The sequence below is a fragment of the Oryctolagus cuniculus genome, chromosome 1 (assembly GCF_051225735.1).
Source record: "Oryctolagus cuniculus isolate XC-2025 breed Fujian yellow rabbit chromosome 1, ASM5122573v1, whole genome shotgun sequence".
Taxonomy (NCBI): domain Eukaryota; kingdom Metazoa; phylum Chordata; class Mammalia; order Lagomorpha; family Leporidae; genus Oryctolagus; species Oryctolagus cuniculus.
Window position 1 is genome coordinate 63,995,845 of NC_142867.1, and position 8,254 is coordinate 64,004,098.

General features: G+C 48.6%; 1 pseudogene; it reads right to left on the reverse strand.

The window, feature by feature from the left end:
- Nucleotides 1-414: 414 nt before the first annotated feature.
- LOC138846043 (cytochrome c oxidase subunit 7C, mitochondrial-like) lies at nt 415-6,703 on the reverse strand (annotated as a pseudogene).
- Between the last annotated feature and the right edge of the window lie 1,551 nt (nt 6,704-8,254).

The following is an 8,254-nucleotide window of genomic DNA, read 5'->3' on the forward strand; positions in this document are numbered from 1 at the left end:
TACATATTTTAAAACATGTGGTCACTTCATATGATTAAATCTGATCTACAACAGGTAAAAATCACCCTGACCAAATGGACGGATATTATTTCACAGTGTGAAGGAATTCTCTTCTGACCAGATACTTAAAGCTCTCTCAGCATCTTTAACAGGCTTTCTGAAAATCAGGGTTCTAAACTCTTTTGGCTTTGATATTTCCACTTGGGCCCCTGGAAATGTCAAAGGATATATCTCTCTTCTAGTAGAGATAATAAGTAATTAGGCTATTTGCATTATATTAAAAGTGTTGCCAAGATGTGAAATGATGCTGAACGTCAATTATAGGCATGGTTTTGTGTTTTGTCTTTTTCAGCTGCAGCAGTCTCTGGCTTGCAAGCCAGATTCTTTCAGGGGGCTGACAAGGCTCAGCCAAGCTCACACGGCATAGCCGGGCAGTGCCAGTTCAAAATGTGGGTCAAAGGGAAATCCAGCTAAAAGGGGCGGAGGGTTCCAAAAGAGACTTATATGGCAGATACTAGATAGCTGGCTTCCAGAGCCCAAGAAAGCTCCAGTATTCACAGGCTACACAGAAGTTTCCAGAAGCCCAGAAAACATACTAGATGAATCCAGAAACTCGCTTTTAAGTTATGAGGTAAGCTCTAGAAGAAACTTACAGGTTACATGGTAATACCAGTTAAACCCAGCGACCCAGGCCCATTAGCCCTGGCTACATGGTGAAAATCTGCAGCCCTAATGTTGGCAGAGACGTCTGCCACAACTTCCCCTTAAGTTGGGCTCTGCGGTAAGCACCAGTGAAGTCTGAAAGCCCAAGAAGTGTGGCTACACCGTTAAATCTGGAAACCCAGATCAGCCTAAGCAATCAAGGAGGCTCGCCTCGTGCCTCCTTCCTCCTCTTTCCTCCTCCAGATGGGAAGCTGACTCTATCCCGCAGGGCGCTCCACTAGGTGTGTACTCTGATACTAAAGGCTGCCTCTACAGCCTACTTTAGCAGAGATCGGGGAAAGGAGCCAGCTAGGCAGCAGGAGCAATGTACGGACAGGTGGCGGGGCTGGTGCTGAACAGCCTTCATCCAGTGAAAAGCTGCTGGGACAAAGGCCCACGTGACAGGATTGCTAAACCCAACCCTTCAAAACAAGCAGGCCCTAGGCCTGCTGACGGCTGCCCAAGGGGCGTCTGCTCCAAACATGTTTTTGGATCAAACTAGACAGGTACAAAAATCATGCTCAGACTTTCTTGGACAAGGCCAGACAAAGCCAGGACCAGGCCAAGCAAGGCAGGACTATCTGGCCCAGCCTCTGGTCGTGGAAGTCCTGGCCACTGCCCCTCCTTGGCCACACGGCTCCCACAGTCTTTCTGCTTCTCTGTGGACCATGTGTATATCGCCTTGTTCATTTTGTCTCTTAAGAGAATACAAGCCACCCGGCTCCAGACACTTCTGAGACAGGGCTTCCAGCCTGCCCCAGCAGACAAGATGACCAGTCCCTTGGACGGAGCAGGACAGTCTCTTCCAAGGCCGCCCTCAAACACACAGGGCAGATCACAAGAGACGAATCCTCATAGGTAGCTCTATGCCCATGTGTCAGCTGGAAGAAGCTACAGAGACTGAGACCTTCACCCATTACCCCAATAAGATGATGGGCAACTTCTCTTGAAGGAAGGAGGGAATGTGAGGTAGGAAGTTAGAAGTTAACCTATGTGTGCAGGGGGAGGTGGGGAAGGGGCTGAGGAAAGAATGTAAGAGCCTAGGAAGCTCGCCCTGGAAGCAGCCCACAAAGTCCCGTGCACACCCCAGCATGGGGTGGTCTCAGCCTTCCCCCCAAGGAAAGCTCCCCAGGAGACTCCTCTCTGCTCAGCACCAAATCGGTTCCCCAGCTTGATAACACTGGGGCAATAACACCTTCCCAGCCTTCCCCCAAGGAAGGCACCCTAGGGGTCGCCCCTCTGCCCAGCACCAGGGGGCTCCCCAGTCTGATAGCCCTGAGTAGTGAAACCTTGGGAGGAAGGTTACCTAATTCACACTCAGCAAACCCTAGTCCAGGAGGAGGAGGTGGAGGAGAAACGGCAGGAAGAACTGGACTGGGTTCCCTTATGAGCCCCAGTCTGAGTCCAGGATGCGTGCCCAGCTCTCAGCTTTCCCACCTGGGCTGTCAGGTGTGTTCTCTCCTTAACCCACGTGATCCTGCTCACCCAGTCTGAACGGCTGGGCGCTCTGCCTCAGATTCCATCTGGAGAGGGGCCCATCCATTCTGACATCGCCCTATCCCATCAAACCTTGCTACCTCGCGTCCCACTGTCTTCTGTCTCATGTCTGAATCCTTTCTTGAATGAAGACAAGAATCTATCCCGCCCATCTCTGCTAACGTTTCCAAGACCAAATGCGGTTACTTAGAAAAATACATTGGTTAGAAACCTGCCTGGGGATCCTGTGGTCACCAGGTACTTTATTTTCTTTTTGTTTTGTTTTTTGATGGCTAAATTTGTAGATTTGAAATCACAAAATCATTGTATGAATCCTACAGTCTTCCTCTTACTTCTACTTTTTCCAAAGATTAAAATCTTACTGCCCCATAGAAAAACTTTCCCAACCAGGGGGAGGCTAGACTTGTGATCAGGTAATGAAACACAATGACACACACGTGCAGGATAGGCCGTCATATTAAGTGGCTCTCAGGTGGCTGTGGAGGAGTTAAAGGCAGGCACTAGCACATAAACAGAGAAAAACACAAGTGTCCGCTTCTAGCAAATCAGCAGTTTTGCACGAGGGCTAAGAGGAAGCCTAACGTTACGGTGAGGGCTGGCCTAGGCACCTAATCTGTTCCATGAAGTGATTTGGAACCACGCAGAGCAACTCTTCAAGAATCCAGAAATAAATATGCGATTAAAGGACTGATTTCAAAACAATGCAACATCCTCTCACCAAACTCTGGAGGCCGGAGAGACTACCAGTTTGCAATGTACTTTACAATATTCATCTGCTCATATTCCAGTAGCAACCAAACTATTAAAATATCTAATTGCTAATTACTTTCCGCTGCCTAAAACAAAGCCCTGCCAACTAGGCCCTTAAGATTTTAAAGCATAATTTAACTATTATCTTTTATCCCCTTCCTACTATTCAAACTCCAGAGTAAATTCAGAATATTTCTTAGTGTATGCTTCCATTTAAAATATTATTTTATTTAGTCTAAACAAGACTAATACTGGCCAGCAGTGCACATATCAGGCCAAAATTTCAGCTTCACGTTATAGGCCTGGGGATAAACGATGTTCTTAAATTTTCTCTCTCCCTTTAAAAGAAAGTTACAGACAATAGATAACTTTGCATTTCTCTTCTATATCATAAATTTCCAACAATGTGTTAATGCAAAGAAGCAAAATAAATAAAATCTCAGAATGTAAGGTCATATAACAAGCTAAATCGTATACATCTTGATTAAGAAAGTAATACTGGAATATTATCCAAATAACAAAGTAGGCGCATGCTCAATTATCACATTCCCTATGTCAGAGAAGAGGCACTAAGCATTCAAGTGGTAAGTTTCTTTACAAACTTACCTAGTATGCTATGAGTTCAAGAGTTTGATCCATTTTTCAATGAGACTGCACCCCCTGAAATGCTATTATCTGTTAAATGGATGACCTAAAACATCCTTTTTTTATGATTTATTTATTTGAAAGGCAGGGTTACAGAGAAAGAGGGAGAGACAGAGAGAAAGAGAGATCCTCCATCCACTCTTTCACTCCCCAAATGCTCACAACAACCAGGGCTGAGCCACCCTGAAGCCAGGAGCTTTTCCCAAGCCTCCCAGGTGGGTGCAGGGGTCCAAGCACTTGGGCCATCTTCCACTGCTTTCCCAGATGCATTAGCAGGGAGCTGGATCGGAAGTGGAGCAGCGGGGACTCGAACAAGTGCCCATATGGGATGCCAGCATCGCAGTAGCGGCTTTACCTGCTACACCACAGTGCCAGCCCCAACATCCTTCTTTCTTAAGCAGGTGGTGGGGTACCAGGAAGAAAGGAGCAGCAAATGCAAACCCAAGATGCAAAGTCATCATAACTGGCAACCTCCACTGCTTTTTCCACTGAAAATGGCAAATTCCTCCCTGAGCCCTCCTCACAGGGGCTCCTACAGACCACGGAGCTTGTGAGCCTCCGGATGCTCTGTCCCAGCACGGCGCTGTCGGAGCTCTGTGTGCGGCACAGAGACCCAGGGAGGGAGAGATGGCAGCGCCACCCCACGACCTCGATCGCCTGTGTGCAAGGGCCAAAAGCCGGGCACTTTTTTCTGTCTCTCTCGAACTTAATCTAAAACTTCCCAGATAAATAATAGCAACTTAATAACTTAACATGTAATCATCTATGATTTGGAATCATTTAGATTTTAGAAAATATACCACGCTGGCCGGCACCGCAGCTCACTAGGCTAATCCTCCGCCTAGCGGCGCCGGCACACCGGGTTCTAGTCCCGGTCAGGGCGCCGGATTCTGTCCCAGTTGCCCCTCTTCCAGGCCAGCCCTCTGCTGTGGCCCGGGAGTGCAGTGGAGGATGGCCCAGGTGCTTGGGCCCTGCACCCCATGGGAGACCAGGAGAAGCACCTGGATCCTGGCTCCTGCCATCGGATCAGCGCGGTGCGCCGGCTGCAGCGAGCCGGCCGCGGCGGCCATTGGAGGGTGAACCAACGGCAAAGGAAGACCTTTCTCTCTGTCTCTCTCTCTCACTGTCCACTCTGCCTGTCAAAAAAAATATATATATACCACGCTAACATTAAACTAAATCATCATTGTCTTCAAGAATTTGGAAAAGAAATATGGTAACAAAACATTATTCACTGTAAGTGGAATAACCATAGGAGTACACGATTTGATTTGTGAAATTAGGTAAGCGATAGAAATATTGATTCTTCAAAGTAATTCACTAGCTGAATATTCATGTTTCCGTGGATATACTCAAATTGTAGTGCCAGTGATAACTCTCAGGAATTGTGGACATTCACTTAATTTAGCTTTTTTTGAGGACTAAGGAATTAAATTCAAAGCACATCTTCATGAAAAATGCTTTTTTCATTTTATTTGGGAGAGAGACAGAGACACACAGAGAGAGATCCTACCTGCTGGTTTACTGTCCAAATGGCTGCAACAGCCAGGTCTGGGCCAGGTCCCAGAAACTGCTTCCAGGCCTCTCATGCAGGTGACAGAACCCCAGTACCTGGGCGATCACCCCTGCCTCCCAGGGTGTGCATTAGCAGGAAGCTGGATCAGAAGCAGAGCAGTGCAGACTTGAACCAGGGATGCAAACCAGGCACCTGGCTATGGGATGTGGATTTCCCAAGAGGCCACTTAACCACTGCATCACACGCCCACCCCACATCTGCATTTTTAGGTCCCACTGTGGTAAAACCGTGGAGTCATCTTTCATCTAAAATTCACACTGCAATTTATTCCATCAAAAGGGTTTCCTTGACAGAGAAACAAGGCACGGGCATTAGCATTTAATTTTTTGGATTCATTTTCTACTTCCTTTCTTTTGAAGTGAGAGCTTTGCCTGCAAAACCCCGTAACTGGGGCCAGGCTGTGGAATAGTGGGTAAAGTCACCACCTGTGATGCCAGCATTCCATAAGGGTGCCAGTTTGAGTCCCTGCCGCCCCACTTCTGATCCAGCTCCCAGCTAACAGCCTGGGGAAAGGAGCAGAAGATAGTCCAAGTTCTGGGGCCCCTGCTACCCTTGTGGGAAACCTGGAAGAAGCTCCTGGCTCCTGTTCCCTGGTTTCAGCCTAGCCCAGCACTGGCTATTGTGACCATCTGGGGAGTGCACCAGTGGATGGAAAATCTCTCTGTCTCTCTCTCTGTCTCTGTAACTGACTTTCAAATACATAAATAAATCTTAAACACACACACACACACACACACACACGTAACTGATCAAGGCACGTGGTTGCCAGGTGCCTGGGGAACACGAGGCGGAACATCCCAAGGCAGATAGGCACCGGCAGGATTCCGTAGGAACGTGGGCTTCACTTCCTTTTTCCCCCATCCCCCAGCAAACTCCAACTCACAGCAGACTCCGAAGCAGCAGCTAATTTCAAAGCTACACCATGCCATCCGGCAGAGGGCTTCTGTCACAGGTACTTAAAATGAACTTTGCAACTAGGAAGCAACGGAGAAAACTCATGTTCATACCCTGGACATGTTCATCCCCAGCAGCAGGGACCCCAGGGCCACCTGCTGAGCTGGGATGCGGCAGGATTCTTGGTCTGACAGAGGACAGCAGCCCCCAAGGGTGCTGCAGACTCCTTAGTACTTCCTCCCAGTAGGTCCACAGCTCAGAGCTGGGCCACGGGAGTCCTCGAGTCCTTGAGACCCACCCTTAGCCCGTGGTGCAGGGAAAGCAGAGCTAATTAACATCCCCAATATCAACTCAGAAAAAAAAAGTTTTCCTCTTAGAATTAAAACATCCAGGTACATCCTAAGACAGTGAGGAACACCCCAGGGACACACTGGCTGCAGTGGTGATGTGCAGAGGGTAGCCAGGGTCCCCACCCAGAGGGTCTTTTCATGCAGGCATTGAGTCAGCAGAACGGAAGCATCCCACCTTTGTCCAATGCTTAGGAGCTCCTCCAGGAGGTACAAGAGCTCCAAAAACTTGTAGAAAACGGAATTCAAAGATAAGTTCTTTTGGTGTAAAATGTTTTTGAAACTCACGCATGGTTTTTCGTAATACAAATTTTCTGAGTATCCTCCATATGCATAGATTTTTTTGCATCAAAGTAGATTTATCTGTTAATTCTATTTTCCATGACGTTTCGAAGTATCCTCTTCTTATCAACCAAAATTTGTTCCAGCAGCATTTCATAGCCGGCAGTAGGATGTGCAGCCAGCAGGGGGCGCGGTGCCCATAGGCTGCTGGCCTTTCGCAATCCCAGGGCATCTGAAGGACCGCAAGTCTTCCAAGCCGGGTCTGCAACTCTCCCGCAGGCCGGGATTGGAGGAAGGGCGTGATCAAGACCGAGTAAGAGGAAGATGCCCTTGGTAAGACTAACACTCTGGAGTGAAGAACTGCAGCATCATAGATGTACACTCCGCCCCTGCCCTGAAGACTAGATTGTCGAACAAGGGCCAAGCTAGTTCAGAGAAAGGGAGCCCTGGAGAGGACACGAGGGAATACAAGGGTCTGCACAGGAGAAAACGAAGACTACACCAGATCTCGTCAAGCCGGGTGGCGCATGCAGGAGCACCACTAAATCCCAAACCCACCAGCCCTGCTCCTGCCAGGACCCACCTTGGCAGTGGCTGCCACTCCGTACCCTCAACTAACAGGGGACTGAAAATTCCCAAGGGAAAAGACTGTGTCTTCCCTGAACATGCGTTTTTGTTTTTGTTTGTCCTTGAACCCCATTTAACAAGTATTTACCTACATTTACGTTGTAATAGGCACCTTCAATACTCTAGGGGTGACACAAGCTCAGGAGAGGAGAGGGGCTGGCATCTGGCCTAGCGGACTGTGTCACGTCACATAAGCAAGTGCCTGGGTTCAAGTCTCTGCGACTCTGCTTCCTATTCCTGCTTCTTGCTGATGCACACCTGGCAGGCAGCAGGTGATGGTCTGAGAACTTGGCTCCCAGCTGCCCATGTGGGAGACTGGGCAGAGTTCTCCACTCCTGGTTTCCGCCTGACTCAGCTCCAGCTGTTGTGGGCACTTGGGAAGTGAACCAGCAGATGCAAGCTCTTTGTCTCAATTTCTTTGCTTCTCAAATAGGTATTTATTAAAAACTAAATTATACAGGAGGTTTGGGTAGACATACACAAATACTCCACTGCTTATATAAGGAACATGAGTTTCTGTGGGTCTTGGTGTCCTCAGGGTTCTAAGGAACAATACCTCCATGGATGCAGAGTGAGAACTGGAACAAAATTCTCAAAACCTGGATTAGAAATCTTATTAGTACTTGGGGCCAGCACCACGGCGTAGTGGGTTAAGCCCCCACCTGCAGCACCAGCATTCCATATGAATGCCCGTTTGAGCCCTGCCTGCTCTACCTTTCTGATCCAGCTCCCTGCTAATGTGCCTGGGAAAGCAGAGGAGGGGCAGCCCAAGTGGTTGGGTCCCTGCACCCACGTGGGAGATCCTGAAGAAGCTCCTGGCTCCTGGCTTTGCCCTGGCCCAGCCTTTACCATTGCAGCATTTGGGGAGTGAACCAGCAGATGGAAGGTCTCTCTCTCTCTCTCTCTGTCTCTCCCTCTCTCTAACTCTGCCTCT